The 16,167-nt window shown below is 42.7% G+C and overlaps 1 long non-coding RNA gene across 1 annotated transcript in view; it reads right to left on the bottom strand.

Moving 5' to 3' along the window:
- The window catches only part of LOC139079740 (uncharacterized), a 22,814-nt gene extending 7,121 nt beyond the window's left edge, over positions 1-15,693 (bottom strand). Inside the window, exon 1 of the long non-coding RNA XR_011533636.1 lies at positions 15,477-15,693. This is a non-coding gene — a long non-coding RNA (uncharacterized lncRNA). The remainder of the gene's footprint in view (positions 1-15,476) is intronic.
- Between the last annotated feature and the right edge of the window lie 474 nt (positions 15,694-16,167).

A 16,167-nucleotide genomic window follows, 5' to 3' on the forward strand; every position in this document is an offset into this window, starting at 1 on the left:
CACATCAGACAAGTGGAGAGCCCAGCCGTGTGCTCATTGGGAATAAGGTCGGGCCATGCAGGAGCACCGCAAGCCTTGCTTTCCTCATCTGTAAAATGGGCATGACAGGAACAGGATGGCAGAGACTGTCACTCTCTGGTATTTACATTTCTCTAATATTTGCACTCTTTAAAACAAGCATATATTTTCCTTTATAATGAGAAAATAAAATGTAAGGGAAATATAAATAAATAAAATTAAGAAAGATAAATGGAGCCAGCCCTGGTGGTCTAGTGGTTAAGATCTGGTGCTCTAACTGCCATATCCTAGGTTCATTTCCCGGTCAGGGAGCCACACCACCCGCCTGTCTGTTGTCACACTGTGGTGGCTGTGTGTTGCTGTGATGCTGAAAGCTATGCCACCAGTATCTCAAATTCCAGCAGGGTCACCCATGGAGGGCAGGTTTCAGCGGAGCTTCCAGACAAGACAGACTAGGAAGAAGGACCTGGCCACCCACTTCCAAAAGAATTGGCCGTGGAAACACCACAAATAGCAGTGGAGCATTGTCTGATAGCGCCCTGAGAGGTGAGAGGATGGTGCAAAAAGACCAGGTAGGATTCCACTCTGCTGCTTCGATTTTCCTGAATAGACTTAAGGGCACTAACAACAAATGTACATAAATAAACCTCGGCCCCTCACTGGATTGTACTGAGGGTTAAAGGAGATCATACGATGCCCACAGCTCAGGGCTGGCACATGCTGGGCATGTGATGCCTGCAGCTGCCAGGCTGCTCCAATTATTGTGGCTGATGATGGTTGCTGCCATTGGAAATCGAGGTTTTTGTCATGGGTGTTGGCTGTGTGACTTTGGGCAAGTGCTTCAACCTCTCTGGCCTTGGCAGAGTCATCCCTAAAATTAGAGTGGTAGGAAACTTCCTCAACCTAATAAAGGACATAATAGAGGGAAACCCGCCAGCTAACATCACAGTTAATGGTAACGATTGAATGTTTCTCCTCTATTATCAAGAGCAAGACAAGAATGTCCACTCTGGCCACTTCTATTCAGCATTGTTCTGGGGGTGTTACCCAGAGCAATTAAGCAAGAAAAAGGAATAAAAGTCATCCATACTGGAAAGAGAGAAGTAAAATTATCTTCTTTCACAGAAAACATGATCTTAAATGTAGAAAATCCTAAGGAATTCACAGAAAGACTATTAGAACTGACAAATGAGTTCAGTAAGATTGCAGGATATAGGATAAATATACAAAGATCAGTTGTGTTTCTATACACTAGCAATGAACAATAAAATGTCTACAAATTAAAGTAAGGAATCTGTGACCAATTGCTTTTAACAAGAGCGTCAAGATAATTCAGGTGAGAAAGAATAGTCAGGTCAACAAACGATGCTGGTGCAACAGGACAAACACGTGAACGAAGCTGGACCCCCACCTCACACCACGCATAGAATTCAACTAGAAATGGGCTATAGACCAAATGTAAGAGTTAAAATTGTTAAACTCTTAGAAGAAAACATAAGCCTGAACCTTTGTGACTTTAGTTAGGCAATGATTTCTTAACTATGACACCAGAAGCACAAATGACAGAAGAAAAAAATAGATAAATTGACTTCATCAAAATTAAAAATTTTTATGTTTCAAAAGATACCATCAAGAAGGTGAAAAGATAACCTACACATATTTGCAAGTCATATATCTGATAAGGGATTGGTGTCCAGAATATATAAAGAACTCCTGCAATAAAAAATTCAAAAAAATTAAAAGGGCAAAGCATTTGAATAGACATTTCTCCAAAGAAGATTTATAAAAGGCCAATAAACACACGAAAAGATGCTTAGCATCGTTAGTCAAAGAAATGCCAATCAAAGCTACGACGAGATGCCACCTCTTTTATTTTTCATTTTATTGAGGTCATATTGATTTATAACATTGCGTAAATTTCAGGTGTACATTATTACAGTTCAGTTTCTGTATCTTGCGTTGTGTTCACACCAATAGTCTAGTTTCCATCCATCACCATATACATGTGCCCTTTACCCCTTTCGCCCTCTCCCATCCCCTTCCTCTCTGATAACCACCGACCTATTCTCCTTATATATGTGTTTATCTTCTACACATGAGTGAAATCATATTTGTCTGTCTCTGTCTGACTTATTTCACTTAGCATAATTCCCTCAAGGTCCATCGATGTTGTCACAAATGGCACAATTTCATCTTTTTTATGACTGAGTAGTATTCCATTGTATATATACCACATCTTCTTTATCCATTCATCCACTGATGGGTGCTCAGGTTGTTTCCAAGTCTTGGATATAGTGAGTAATGTTGCAATGAACATAGAGGTGCATATATCTTTCAAATTAGTGTTTTCACGTTCTTTGGATAAATACCCAGAAGTGGAATAGCTGGGTCACATAGTACTTCTATTTTTAATTTTTTGAGGAATCTCCATATGGTTTTCCATAGCAGAAACCCATCGCTGGTGCATTTACTCTGAGCCCTCAATAATCCATGGCTGATGTGGCCTCACTGTTGCTGTGTGGCTGCTGTGGTGACTCTAATGTGACCCCTGGTCACATGACAGACTCTGGCAGAGGAGGCCGCTGCCTAGGAAGGAAGCCAGAACGCCTGCTCTGGGAAGAAGCACGTCTCTGCCCTGTCTCTCTGTCCTGGCCCTCCCCCTCTGTGCCCCCAGGATGGGGGGCACTCTTATCCACTCATCAACAAGGAAGCACAGGGTAGTGGTTAAGACTGAGCTCTGGAGCCAAATGGACTGGAGTTCAAATGCCACCTCTAACTGCTACATGCTCTGTGACTTCAGGCAAGTCACTTCACCTCTCTGAGCCTCATTTTCCTTGTCTGTTAAATGAGGACAACGCCAGTTACTACCTCATGGGGTAAATGAGATAAATGAGTACCCAGTACCTAGCCAGGTATACAGGAATCACCCAATAGTTGCTCACTATCATTAGTGTGGCCAGTATTTAGCTCCAGTCTGAGTCCCTCTCCAGCCCTCCATGGCGAGGCAGGAGAACCCAGATGTTCCACAATCCAGATATACGGACAGTGCGGGGTCCTGCCACTGCTCCCCCCTCCTCACCCTGGGACTGCCACAGGCCCAGCTGTGGCTCAGCCTTGCCCTGCAGAACCCGGGAAGGTGTCCCCCAGCCCTGGATGCAGCCACAAGCTCAGTGCCTGGCCCCTGGTGAGCATTTGATGCACGTGGGTGGCTGACACCAGCATCCTCTCTCCTGCTGGCCAGAGCTGACTTGGGCCTCAGTCTCTGTCCTGTTCTGTGGTCCATCCTTCCCACCCAGGGCTCCCAAGGCCCTGCTCCCGGTTCCACCCCCTGGGCTCCAGCCGCACATCCGGACTCTGCCGTGTCCCAAAAAGCTCCTGTGAGGCCGATCCTTCATCTGCTCACCTGTCTCCCCCGAATGCTGCCTCCCTGGAGCCTCCAGGACTAACTGCTGAGCTGCAGCAGGCGGCTCTATGGGCCATGGCCCTGCCCTGAGCTTCTCCTCCCCACCCCACCCCACCCCACCCCAGTCCCCTGCTGGCCAGTCCAGGCAGGTCCCACCCTGCTAGAGGGGAGGGAGGATGATGTGGACCAGGGGGCAGGTCCAGAGGGTAAGATGTGTCAGCGTCGGGGCCTTACTGATCCCAGGTTCTGTACTGTCTCAGAACAAAGCAGTTTCCAGGAGGAAAAACATCTGGATGTGCTCCACGCAGGTGGCTAAATGAGAAGACAAGAACGAATGGGCGAGTTCTCTGCTTCCCTCTTGTCCACTCCCCCAGCTCTCACAGAGACCAGCTTCTGTGACTTCCCACTGCTCCTAGGATGAGACACAACTCCAGCCCAGCCTGAGTCCTCTCTCCAGCCTCAACTGCCAACTCCTAGTCCCCATATATCTTTCTAACCTAGTCTCGCTGGCCTTCTTGGAGAACCTCGAATTGACCATGCTTCTTCCCACCTCAGGGCCTTTGCATGTGCTGTACTCACCACCAGGAATGCGCTTCTCTTTTTTCCCAGTTAAGACAACCAGCAGGTTCCAAAATGGGGTGGGTGACCCTGAAAGTAGGGTGAACTACAGGGTCCATTCCTGATTGATGGGGACTCGAGACTCTAAAGGGCACAACTTGCTCCTCGCCAGCCTTCTCCGAGTATACCCAGGACTCACTTTCACAAGCTTCCTCAAACTTATTCCCATAGTTTCAGAAACCATCTTGTCAACATACAGCATAAAAAAGTGTTCCTAAAATGTTCCTTTTATGCAATATGCACAGTGATGGTAACGGAGAGAGAGAAGCTGTCCCCTCCCCTCCTCCCTCCAGCTGCCCCTCTGCCAGCAGTGGGGTCCCTCTGGACCCCCAGGCATCTGTGAGGAGCCTCTGCACGCTGCCTCCGGGTGGATCTGGGGACAGGGAGGAGGAACTTGCTAAATGGCCCCAGCCCAGCTTCTGAGCTGCTCTTCTGGAAAAGCCTCCTCTGTGAGGGTGGACAGTGCCCGTTTCCCCTTGAACACAGACCTTATCTTATTCGCTTGTGTCCCCCCGCCACAGTGCAGGCGCTTAGTAGGAACTTAGAAAAATGCTGGTTGAATTGGACAGACCTTGAAACTGAACCTGAAAAGCTCTCAAGGGTTGCATCAGAGCGTGGAAGGAAACTACAGCAAAATTCTTTGCCTGTTGGCCTCCGGGGCCCACAGCTCTTCAAGGAAGGCTTGGCAAATCCTTGGGTAAAGTGTAGGATTTCCTTCAACTGCAAACAGCCCTCACTCACAAGCTGGATCACCCCACCCGGTCTCTCTCCTTCCCTTCTCCTCCTCCCCCCCTCTCAATATCTATGAGTCAATTTTCATCATTCATGGATTCTATATTTGAAAATTGGACTGCTCACTAAAATTTACTTGTAACCCCAAAATCAATTCTTGGGTGCCTTTGCTGTCATTCGTGAACACGCACAAAGGAGTGAAAACTTTGGGTGGCCGGATACACCTGTTCCCAACTGAAGTCAAAGAAGGCGATAGTCCGCCATCTTGTTTCAGCTCTCATACTAGAAACAGGTGTCTTTTTCTCTATTTAGTGTGACAAGTTTTGCATTTTTGTGCTTTGCTGGTGATTTCACTGTTTAAAATGGCCCCCAAGCGTAGTGTGGACGTGCTGTCCAGTGTTTGTAAGTGCAGAAGACTATGATACGCCTTAGGGAGAAGATACATGCATTAGAGAAGCTTGTTAAGGTGTGAATTCAATGTTCATGAGTCAACAACATATAGTACAGTTGTATTGAAACAGAAATGCTGTTTAATGGCTGTATCGTTTTACATTCCCACCCTCAATGTACGAAGCAATCTCTTTCTCCACGTCTTCATGAGCTTTTGCTGTTGTCACCAACTTTTATCTCAGCCATTCTGATAGGTGTGCAGTCATATTTCACTGTGGTTTTAATTCACATTTCCCTGATGGCTAATGATGTGGAACACCTTTTCATGTGCTAATTTTCCATCTGTGTATCCTCTTTAGTGAAACGTCTCTTCATGTTATGGAAATAAAGACCAACCAAATGATAAAAGCAAAGGCTATTTATTCTGAGCTCACCAGAGCAAGGAAGCCAGACACCATCGCTTGCGTTTTGGCAGAGACTCAAAGGCAGGCAGAGAAGTGGGGAAGCTTTACCGTGGGAAAAGGGAAGGCTTCAGATATGCCCTCAACGGAGGCTGCTGGCATCAGGACGCTGTCTGCAGACCAGTGGGGCATTTCATGCGATTGGTTAGGGGTGCATATTTGGCTTTCCCTGATTGGTCCTAAGTTGGAAGCAGAGACAAAATTAGGGAAGCCCTGGCCCTTTGGGGGCTATCTGTTACAGATGTTATCATTTAGCTTCCTGGACCATCACTAGAGAGAGCAATACGGCTTCCCGCAAGTGTGACCTGCACCAGGCTAGCTTCCTGGGCTGTAGATAACAGGTTGGTTTCTAGGCAGGTTGCTACAGGTTGTGGGTGAAAGTTCTATTTTTATATATGATCTGCCCATTGTCTGTTTGTATATTCAGTCTCTGTCTTTTGCCCATTTTTTAATTGGATTTATTTGGATTGTTTGTTTTTTACTGTTGAGTGTTTATAACTCTATTTATAGTCTAGATAGAAGCCTTTTGTCGGATATGTGCTTTGCAAATATTTTCGTCCAGTCTGCAGCTTGTCTTTTAATCTTTTTCACGAGATCTATTGCAGAATAAAAGTTAATTTTGATGAGTTGCAATTTGTCCATAATTCCTTTCATGGATTGTACTTTTGATGTCAAGTCTAAGAACTCTTCACACAGCCCTAGGTCCCAAAGGTTTTCTTCCGTATATCTTCCTAAAACTTTTATAGTTTCATGTTTTACATTTAAGTCTGTGATCCATTTTGAGTTAATTTTGCAGTTTAGGTTACAGTAACTTTTTTGGTTTACATATGTCCAATTGCTCCAGCGCAATTTGATGAAGGCGCTATCTTTCTTCCATTGAATTTCCTTTGCACCTTTGTCAAAACTCAGTTGGGCACATACGCATGGGGCTGTTTCTGGGTTCTCTATTCTGTTCCATTGATATTGTGTCCATCTGTCCACCAATACCACATCATCGTCGTGATTACTATAGGTACACAGTAAGCCTTAATGTCAGGCAGCGTGACTCCTCCCACTTTATTATTTTTAGCAATTGTCTTAGCTAGGGCCAGCCCAGTGGCGCAATGGTTAAGTTTACACATTCAGCTTCAGCAGCCTGGGGTTTACCCATTCGGATCCCCGGTGCGGACATGTCACCGCTCATCAAGCCATGCTGTGGCAGGCGTCCCACATATAAAGTAGAGGAAGATGGGCACGGATGTTAGCTCAGGACCAGTCTTCCTCAGCAAAAAGAGGAGGATTGGCAGCAGATGATAGCTCAGGGCTAATCTTCCTCAAAAAAAAAATTGTCTTAGCTATTCTATCCCCTGTGCCTTTCCATATAAATTTTAGAATAAGCTTGTCTATGTCTGTGTAAAAAAGCTGTATGGGATTTTGATAGGAATTGCATTAAACTTATTGACAATTTGGAGATAATGGGCATCTTGAACCATCCAATCTGAACATTGTATGCCTTTCCATGTAGGTAGTTTTTCTTTGATTTATCTCAACATTTTGTAATTTTCAAAAACAGATCATGCATATGTTTTGTTACCTTGATACATGAGAATTTAACTTTCTTTTCAGCAATAGTAACTGAATTGTGTTTTTAATTTTGGCTTCCACATCCTTGTCGTTACTATGTAGAAATGCAATTGAGTTTCGTGTGTTGATCTTGCACACTGTGACCTCGCTGAACTCGCTTATTAGTTATAGAAGTTTTTTTTTTTTTAATAGACAATTTTTTTGGAGAAGTTTTGGGTTTACAGCAAAATTGAGCAGAAGGTGCAGTGATTTCCCACACACACTCTGCTCACATATGTGCATGGTCTTGCCCATTATCAGCGTCCTCCACCAGTGGGGTACATTTCTCACAGCTGAAGAACTTGCGCTGATACAGCATTATCACCCAGAGGTCGCAGTTTAAATTAGCGTTCCCTCTTGGTCTTGGACTTTCTGTGAGTCTGGACGTGCACGATGGCGTGTACCCACCACTACAGTATCACTGTTCTCAGATCCTCTGTCATCCACCTGTTATCCCTCTCACTCATCTAAACCTTGGAAACCACTGATCTTTCTATTGTCTCCACAGTTTTACCTTTTCCAGAATGTCATATGGTTGGATTCATAGACGTGTAGCTTTTTCACATTGACTTTTCTCTCTGCAATATGCTTTCAAGTGTCCTCCATGTCTTTTCATGGCTCGACAGCTCATTTCCTTTTAGCGCTGAATAATAGTCCCACAGTTTATTTATCGATTCACTTACTGAAGGACATTTGGTTGCTTCCCACTTTTGACAATTATGAGTAAAGCTGCTATAAACATCCGTGTGCAAGTTTTTGTGTGGACGTAAGTTTTCAACTCCTTTGGGTAAATATCAAGGAAGGCAATAGTTGGATCGTATGGTAGGAGTATGTTTAGTTTTGTAAGAAATCGCCAAGTGTTTTCCAAAGTAGCTGCACCGTTATGCATTCCCACCAGCAATGAATGAGAGTCCCTGTTGATCCATGTTCTCATCAGCATTTGGTGTCATCAGTGTTCTGCATTTTGGCCATTCTAATAAACGTGTAGGAGAATCTCACTGTTGTTTTGATTTCCCTGATGACATACAATGTGGAACACCTTTTCATACATTTGTCTGCTTCTGTATATCCTCTTTGGTGAAGTATCTGTTAAAGTCATTGGTCCATTTTTTAACTGGGTTTTTTTCTTTCTTTTCTTTTTTCTTTTTCTCTTTCTTTTCTCTCTCTCTTTTTTTTTTTTTTTTTTTTTTGCTGAGGAAGATTCACCTTGACATCCATTGCCAATATTCCTCATTTTTTTAATGTATGTGAGCCACTGCCACAGCATGGCCACTGACAGATGTGTGGTGTAGGTCTACACCCAGGAACTGAACCCAGAGCATGCTGAGCTTAACCACTAGGCCACTGGGACTGGCCCTGGATGTTTCTTTTCTTATTGTTGACTTTTCAGAGGTTTTTTTGTGTATTTTAGATAACAGTCCTTTATCAGATGTGTCTTTTGCAAATATTTTCTCCAAGTCTGTGGCATGTCTTCTCATTCTCTTGACGGTGTCTTTCAGAAAGCAGAGGTTTTTAATTTCATTTATTTATTTATTTTTTTTTTGAGGAAGATTAGCCCTGAGCTAACTACTGCCAGTCCTCCTCTTTTTGCTAAGGAAGACTGGCCCTGAGCTAACATCCGTGCCCATCTTCCTCTACTTTATATGTGGGACACCTACCACAGCATGGCTTTTGCCAAGTGGTGCCGTGTCTGCACCCAGGATCCAAACCAGCAAACCCCGAGCCGGCAAAGCAGAACATGCAAACTTAACCACTGCGCCACTGGGCCGGCCCAGAGGTTTTTAATTTTAATGAAGTCTAGCTTGTCAATTCTTTCTCTCAGCATCATGCCTTTGGCATTACATAAAAAGTCCTCACCAAACCAAAGTCACCTAGATTTTCATCTGTTCTCTTCTAGGAGTTTCATAGAATTGCATTTCACGCTTAGGTCTGTGATGCATTTTGAGTTTATTTTTGTGAAGGGTGTAAGGTCTGTGTCTGGATTCATCTTTCATCTTTGTGCACGTGGATGTCCAGTTGTTCCAGCACCATTTGTTGAAAAGATTATCTTTTCTCTATTGTGTTGCCTTTGTTCCTTTGCCAACATCAATTGACTAATTTAAGGGCCCTCTATCCTGTTCCATTGATCTATTTGTCTGTTCTTTCACCAATGCCACACTGCCTTGATTACTGTAGCTTTATAGGAAGTCTTGAAGTCTCATAGTGTCAGTCCTCCAACTTCGTTCTTCCCCTCCAATATTGTGCTGTCTACTCTGGGTCTTTTGCTTCTCCATACAAACATGAGAATAAGTTGGTTGATATCCACAAAATAACTTGCTGAGATTTTGGTTGGGATTGCATTGAATCTATAGATCAAATTGGGAAGAACTGACAATCTATCAATATTGAGTCTTCCTACCTGTGAACATGGAATATCTCTTCACTAATTTGTTCTTCTTCATTATCTTTCATCGGAATTTTGTAGTTTTCCTCATATAGGTCTTGTACATATTTTCTTAGATTTATACCTAAGTATTTCATTTTGGGAGGTGCTAATGTAAACGGCATTGTGGTTTTTACTTCAAATTCCACATGTTCATTGCTGGTATATAAGAAAATGATTGACATTTGTATATTAACCTTCTATCTTTCAAACTTGCTATAATCATTTATTGGTTCCAGGAGGTTTTTTGCCAATTCTTTCAGATTTTCTACATGAATGATCATGACATCTGTGAAATGACAGTTTTATTTCTTCCCTCTAAAGCTATGTACGTTTTATTTCCTTGTCTTGTCTTATTACGTTAGGTAAGATTACTATTACAATGTTGGAAAGGCAATGCTGAGAGGGGACATCCTCATCTTCTTAGTGGGAAAGCTTCACGTTTCTCACTGATAAGTATGATGTTAGCTGTAGGCTTCTTATAGGTATTCTTTATCAAATTGAGGAAGTTCCTCTCTATTCCTAGTTTACTGAGAGTTTTTATCATGGATAGAAGTTGGATTTTGTCAAATGCTTTCTCTGTATCTGTCAATAAGAGCATGTGATTTTTCTTCTTTACCTTGGGTGATGGGATGGATTACCTTATTGATTTTTGAGTATTGAACCAGCCTTGCATAACTGGGATAAATTTCACTTGGTGGTGGTATGTAATTTTTCTATATGTTGTTGGATTCTCTTTGCTTATATTTTGTCGAGAATTTTTGCTTTTATGTTCATAAGCGATGTTGGTCTGCAGCTTTCTTTTCTTGTGACGTCTTTGTGTGGTTTTGGTATCAGGATAGTGCTGGCCTCGTAGAATGGGTTAGGAAATAGTTCCTCTGCTTCTATCCTCTGAACAAGATTGTAGAGAATTGGTATAATTTCTTCCTAAAAGGTTTGGGAGACTTCATTAGTGAACTCATCTGGGCCTGGTTCCTTCTGTTTTGGAAGGTTATTAATTATTGATTTAATTTCTTTAACAGATAAAAGCCCTCTTCAGCTTGTCTATTTCTTCTTGTGTGAGTTTTGGCAGATTGTGTTTTTAAAGAAATTGGTCCATTTCACCTAGGGTATCAAATTTGTGCCCATGGAGTGATTCACAGTGTTCCTTTATTATCCTTTTAATTTCCATGGATCTGTAGTGAGGTTCCCTCTTTCATTTCTGATATTAATCATTTGTTTTCTTTCTCTTTTTTTCCTTCATTAGCCTGTCTAGAGGCTTATCAATTTTATTGATCTTTTCAAAGAACGAGCTTTTGGTTTCTTTGATTTTCTCTATTGATTTTCTTTTTCAATTTCATTGATTTCTGCTCTAATTTTAATTCACTTCTTTTTATCTGCTTACTCTGAGTTTAATTTGCTCTTCTTTTTCCAGTTTCCTAAGGTGTAAACTTGATTATTGATTGTAGATCTTTCTTTTTTTTCTAATATATGCATTCAATGCTATGAATTTCTCTCTACGCAATAGTTTCACTGTATCCCACAAATTTTCATAAGCCGTATTTTTCACTTTCATTTAATTCAAAACATTGTTTAATTTCTCTTGAGTTTTATTCTTTGACTCCTATGTTAATTAAATTGTGCTGTTTAATCTCCGAGTATTTGAGGATTTTCCAGCTATCTTTCTGTTATTGATTTCCAGCTTAATTTCATTGTGGTCTGAGAGCAGACATGGTATGATTTCTATTCTTGTAAGCATATTAGGGTGCGATTATGGCCCAGAATGTTGTTTATCTTGGTGAATGTTCTGCATGGGCTTGAAAAAATGTGTATTGTACTGTTGCTGGATGAAGTAGTCTATAGATGTGTATAATATCCAGTTGGTGATAGTGTAGTTGAATTCAATTATGTTCTTACTGAATTTATGCCTTCTGCACATGTCCATTTTGATAGAGGAGTGTTGACATCTGCAACTGCAGTAGTGGATTTGTCTACTTCTTGCTATTCTATCAGTTTTTGCTTCATGTAGTTTGACCCTCTGTTGTGAAATGCATGCACATTAAGGATTGTTATATCTTCCTGGAGAATTGATTCCTTTACATTATGTAATTCTTTTCTATATCCCTGATACCTTTCCTTGGTCTGAAGTTAATTAGCTATTCCTGCTTTCTTTTGATTAGTGTTAGCATAGTATACCATTCTCCATCACTTTACTTTTCATCTAACTATGTCTTTATATTTAAAGTGGGTTTCTTTTGTAAGCAACAGATATCAATGAATTTTAAAATAGGGAAAGAATAGAGAAAATCAATGAAACAAAAACCTGTGCTTAGAAAAATTAACATAATTTATAAACCTCTAGAAAGACTGACAGAGGCAAACACAGAGAGGACACAAATCATCAATTTCAGGAATGAAATAGGGAATATTATTACATATCCCACAGCCATTAAAATTATAAGTAATCTTAAGGTAAGGTAATAATATGAACAACTTCATAAATTCACAATTAGAAGAAATTAACCAGTTACGTGAAGATCACAAACTATCAAAACTCAACCAAGATGAAATAGACAATCTCAATAGTCCTATCACCATTCAAGACATTGAATTTATAATTAAAAATCTCCCCCAAAAGACATCCCCGGGAATAGATGATTTCACTTGAGAATTCTACCAAATATTTAAAGAGTTAACACAAATTTTTCACAATCTCTTGCAGAAAATAGAAGAGAAGGGAGCACTTCCCAACTCATCTTATGAGGCCAGTATTACCCTGATGCCAAAACCATACAAAAACAGTACAAAAAAAGAAAACTATAGACCAATATCTTCCATGAGTTTAGATGCAAAAATCCTCAACAAAGTATTAGAAAATCAAATCCAGCAATGTATAAAAATAAGTGTAAACTTTGACCATGTGGGATCTAGTCCAAGTATGAAAGGCTGGTTCAATATTCAAAAATCAGTCAATGTAATCTATCATATCACAAGGCTAAAGAATAAAATCATATGATCATGTAAATTGATGGAGTAAAAACATACGATAAAATACAATGCCTATTCATAATAAAAAATGACTCAGCAGACTAGAATAGAGGGAAACTTTCTCAATGTAATAAGAGCATCTACCAAAACAACAACAAACACTACATCTAATATTGTATTTGATGGTGAAAGACTAAATGCTTTCCCCTTAAGAGGGGAACAAGGCAAGGATATGTGATCTCACCTTATTCAACATAGTATTGGAAGCTCAAGACGGTGCAATAAGGCAAGAAAAAATAAAGACATACAGATTGGAAAGGAAGGAATAAAACTGCCCCTATTTGTAGATGACATGATTGTCTACATAGAAAACCCCAAGGAATCTAAGAAAACAAAACAAAGCAACAATAACAAAAACTTCTAGAGACTTCCAATTTCTAGTCTGGCGTGTACAAGCTGGAAGTTGCTACTCCATTCTCACTGACACAGGATATGGAAAATGGTGTGGCAAACAACCCTGCCTCACAGCATCACCTTATTCTGCTTTGCTGATACCAGGTGGGGATGAAGGCTCAGCTCTTCACTGAGTCCCACACGTATCAGGGTAGGTGTCTGGAATGGGGCAGTACTGCCAAAAAGTTTTCTACTCTGTTAGATAGCCCTTTCCCTGGTTATTTGCCCGGGGTTTTCTGGAGCTAATTTTTTGTCTGTGCCTGTTGGTTGTTCCAGGTTGGAGGTGTCTACAGCACTGGGTCTGGGGTACATGGGACATAATAAGGGAATTCAGGGAACTCACCGCCATGTTATTCCTGAAGTGCTGCAGACACTTCTCTGTGAGATGCTGACACTTACGGGAAAAAAGAGGAAGGAGGAAGAGCAGTTAGGAGTCTACTGCAATAATTTAAGATAGACAAGGGTGGTGACTGGGGCGGGGGACCAGGGAGGTAGCCGTGGAGGTAATGAGAAGTGGTCAAGTTCCAGAAATGTTTTGAAAAAGAGCCAGCAGGTTTGCTGATATATGTGACATGAGATGTGAGAAGAACAGAAGGTCCAGCATGACTCCAGATTTCTGGTAAAATCTGGCCTGAGCAACTGGAAGGATGGAGTTGCTTTAACTGAGATGAAGGAGATGGCCGGAGCAGCAAGTTGGGAAGCGAGGCAGGTGGAGAATAGGATTTCAGTTGGGATGTGTGCGGGATGTTGGATACCTGTTGGACACCCAGGTGGAGATGTTGAGTAGGCAGTTGTATGTACAAGCCTGGTGTTCAGGGAGAGGTCCAGGCTGAGATGTAAATTTGGGATCCATCAGCATATGAATGGCACGTAATAAACGTCATAGGTAGAAGTCTGGTGAGGTCCCCAAGGGAGTGAAGGAGAATAAGCAGAAGAGGACCAAGGATGGAGCCCAGAGACAGCACAAGTTTCCAGATCCAGGAGCCAAGGAGGAATCAGCAAAGGAGACCAATAGGGACAGCCAGGAAGGCAGGAGGAAACCCAGAAGAGGGTGGGAGCAGAGGGGAGGGAGGGTTTCAAGGAGGACGGAGTGATGGGCCAAGTAAGGCAACAACTGAAAACTGATCACTGGATGTGACAACCTAGAGGTCACTGGTTACTTTCACAAGAGCAGTTTTGGATGGAGGTGTGGGGATGAAATCCTAATACGAGTGACTAAGAGAAAATTGGAGAAGAGAAGTAGGAGATGGTGAGTGGAGACAATGCTTTCAAAGGGTTTGATGGTAAAGACAAAGCAAAGCGATGTGTTTGAATCAGGAGAGGGTTTTTTACTGTATGTTTTATTCTTTGTGGTTATAGCAATAAATACCGGCACATTTGCACACTGATGGGAGTGACCCGGTGGAGAGAGGAACTTCGATAATGCAGGAGAGAAGGGAGGGTTGCTGGGCTGATGCTCTTGAGCAGACAAGAAACGATGAGATCTACGGCACCAATGGCCTTGGAAAGGGACATATGAATCTCAAACCTATGATGAATTTTCCCAAGTGTCTCCCGGCAAAGGCGCACATCCTTCCAGATATTTATCTGTGCACAAACCAAGATGGATAGAATATTTTTGCATCATGCTGTTCAGTTCATATTTTTTAGCAACTTGTTTTCTTTATTAAAAAATATGTTGTAGAGATTCTCCCATGTAAGTGCATGGAAACTAAACTCAATCTTTTTAATGACTGCTTAGAATTCAGCAGTATGGATGCACTATTATTTATTTAACCTATCTCCTATTGATGGACATTTAGGTTGTCTCTAATGTTTTATTTGCTGTTATAAATAATGCTATAAAGAACCTCCTTCCATAAATGCATGCCTTGAGCTTTTCAGAATCACGAACTTCTAGAAATAAAATTGCTGGGTCAAAAGGTAGCTGCATTTTGAATTGTGATAGATGTTGCTCAAGTGTCCTCCACAAAAACTACTTCAAAAAATGTTCCACTAGTGGCGTAGAAATATGACAAGTTCAACAGATTTGTTTAAAGTCGGGTACGACTTCAAAGTGTGTCAGAGCCATAACTGATAACTGCTGCCCCTCATCTGCAGGCTGCAGGTCTGCGCTCACCAGGGCTCATCTGGGGAGCTGGAGAGGCAGAGAACTGGGACAGACAGAAGAGAGAGCAGACAACAGGGGCAGGAGTGCAGATCCGGGGAGCTGTGGGCGCTCTGGGGCAGGGAGCCGGGGCTCCAGCCTGGCGCAGCGGACGACCCCTGCGGGGCGCTGGGCAAGCGGCCCAGCCTCTCACTGCCCGTTCACAACCAAAGTGCCTGCTGTGCGGATCCAAGGAGGTCGCAAACATCAAAATGACACTGTAAACGTTGGGGCAGAAATAGCAGGGGGCCCACCATAATTTACCTTCCTTTTCTCTTTTGTTAACACGGCCTCTACTTTGTCAAGGACAACAATGCTTCTACTTAAAAACACCACAGCCCTCTGTCTGCAGCCAGGTGAAGCCGCTCTGGCCAATGAGATGGAAACATGACATTTCCCGCCCCTCTGCAGGCAGTCATGTGACACTGCTCTGGCCAATGAGTTGAACAACAGCGCATGCCCGCCCCCTTGGCAGTTGGTCATGTGACACGGTTCCCACCAATGAAACGAGAGCTGCGGTTCTGTGCGGCGTTCTGGGAAAGCTCCCGGAAGGGCGGGCGGCTGGCCTCGCGTGGGCCACCAGCTGTCCATCGTGAAAGGGGACGCGAGGCCAGGAAGCTGCGCTGTGAGCACAGGGCACACCTCACCGAGGGCGCCGAGAGAGGTGGAGGAGGAGGCCGGGCCCGCGGGCGTCTTGGAGCTGCTGGGCCTGCACCGGCCCGCCGGACGCCTCGGTGGGTGAGAAGAATAAACCCGACGCCCTTCCTGGATTTTCCACGATGCCGGGTGAGAACTTTCTGCAGGCAGGTGACCTCTGTAGGTCTCTCTTTGTCCATATGTTAAAAGTAAGGGAATTGGACCTTTTTTTTTAAATTTTAGAAGAACTTATATTCACAGAAAAGTAGCAAAAAGATTACAGGGGGCGTCCTTGTGCCTGTCACCCTTTTTCCCTGGT

Source organism: Equus przewalskii, chromosome 2 (genome assembly GCF_037783145.1).
Source record: "Equus przewalskii isolate Varuska chromosome 2, EquPr2, whole genome shotgun sequence".
Classification (NCBI taxonomy): domain Eukaryota; kingdom Metazoa; phylum Chordata; class Mammalia; order Perissodactyla; family Equidae; genus Equus; species Equus przewalskii.